This window comes from Alexandromys fortis, unplaced genomic scaffold (genome assembly GCF_014885135.2).
Source record: "Alexandromys fortis isolate MF-2015 unplaced genomic scaffold, M_Fortis_MF-2015_v1.1 scaffold_0, whole genome shotgun sequence".
NCBI lineage: Eukaryota > Metazoa > Chordata > Mammalia > Rodentia > Cricetidae > Alexandromys > Alexandromys fortis.
This window is the reverse complement of record NW_026067949.1, coordinates 12,750,193-12,751,938: the sequence shown is the minus strand read 5'-3', so window position 1 is coordinate 12,751,938 and position 1,746 is coordinate 12,750,193. Positions and strand designations below refer to the sequence as shown.

At 43.8% G+C, this 1,746-nt stretch overlaps 1 pseudogene; it reads left to right on the top strand.

The window, feature by feature from the left end:
* The first annotated feature begins 904 nt into the window (after positions 1-904).
* On the top strand, positions 905-1,232 carry LOC126506218 (mitochondrial pyruvate carrier 1-like; annotated as a pseudogene).
* Positions 1,233-1,746: the final 514 nt, after the last annotated feature.

The window sequence follows — 1,746 nt, the reverse complement described above, 5'->3', positions numbered from 1 at the left end:
AGGACACGCTCCAAAGCTAGAGAGAAACCCTGTCTCAGAAAAAAACAAATACAAATCTGGTCAATTCAAATAGTGTCCAATAGTTCATCAATCTGGTCAATTCAAATAGTGTCCAATAGTTCATCAATCTGGTCAATTCAAATAGTGTCCAATAGTTCATCTACTCTCGTATTACTTTGCTTGATTGTTTGTTTGGTTGGGTTTTTTGTTTTTTGTTGCTTATTTGTCAATGTTAAGAATCAAACTCTGGCCGAGAGGTGGTGGTTCACGTTTTTAATCTCAGCACTTGGGAGGCAGAGGCAGACAGACCTCTGCATTCAAAGCCAGCCTAGTCTACAAAGAAAGTTCCAGGACAGTCAGGGCTATGCACAGAAACCTGTTTTGAAAAACCAAAAATAAAACAGAAAGAAGGAACCAAACTCTGAGCCTCTTGCTGGTAGAAAAATGCTTGTCCTGTCACTGACCTATATTCCAGCTTCTGGTCTCTATTACCCCCACATTTGACCACAAATAGCATGCATTTGTTTATAAACTTCAAATCTGCCTTTAAAAGATTCATATTTGGAGCCAGTAAGATGGGTCTGTAGGCAAAGGCGCTTGTCTCCAAGCTTGACAACCTGAGTTTAATGCCAGGGACCCGGCATCATGAATGTGCCAGAGGAAAATCTAATCCTGCAGGTCATCTTTGACCTCCACATGTACAACTTGGCACACACATGCTCGCCCGAGCACGTTCCCCAACCCCACTAACAGAGAAAGGAAAAGAAAAGGTAACTGCTGCAGCCAAAATATATGGGGGGAAATGTCATGTAGGCTTTGAAGTAAATTTTCTAGAACAATTACTAAAAGGTAAAAGGTAAAAAAGGGTGTGGGGGGAGGGGGCTTCACCGCCGACCGCAGGGCTATGGCTGGGACGCTGGTGCGCAGAGCAGCGACTATGCCCACAGCAAGGACTTCCAGGACTATCTCATGAGTACGCACTTCTGGGGCCCAGTTGCAAACTGGAGTCTCCCCGTTGGTGCTATCAATGACATGAAGAAGTCTCCAGAGATCATCAGTGGACAGATGACCTTCGCCCTCTGTTGCTATTCTTTGACAGTCATGAGCTTTGCCTACAAGGTACAGCCTCGAAACTGACTTCTATTTACACGCCATGTTACAAACGAAGTGGCCCAGCTCATTCAGGGAGGAGGCTCATCAACTATGAGATGAGTAAGAAGGCAGCTGCGTAGCAGTCCAGGGATCAGCTCTGGAAAGGGACGGAGCCCCAGCCACTGCTGCCACGCCACAGATCGCATCGGCATCGATGGTCTTGCTGAGGGAAAAACATGGAATGCTGCTGTCTTTAATCACCATGCCAACATTATAGAAAAGCCAAGAGGCTGCCTTATCAATGCTAAAATGTATTTGTCTTCACCAAGAGTAGTACAAAATATGCAACTAATTTAATAATTCCGTATGATGGTTTTATCTGTACTAATGTGTATATTATCTATTGCAATTTGTGTAATAAAAATCTAAGGAACAAAGTTTTATAACTCTAAAAAAAAAAAAAGGGCCTGGCGGTGGTGGCGCACGCCTTTAATCCCAGCACTCGGGAGGCAGAGGCAGGCGGATCTCTGTGAGTTCGAGACCAGCCTGGTCTACAAGAGCTAGTTCCAGGACAGACTCCAAAAGCCTCAGAGAAACCCTGTCTCGAAAAACCAAAAAAAAAAAATAAATAAATAAATTAAAAAAAAAAAAAGG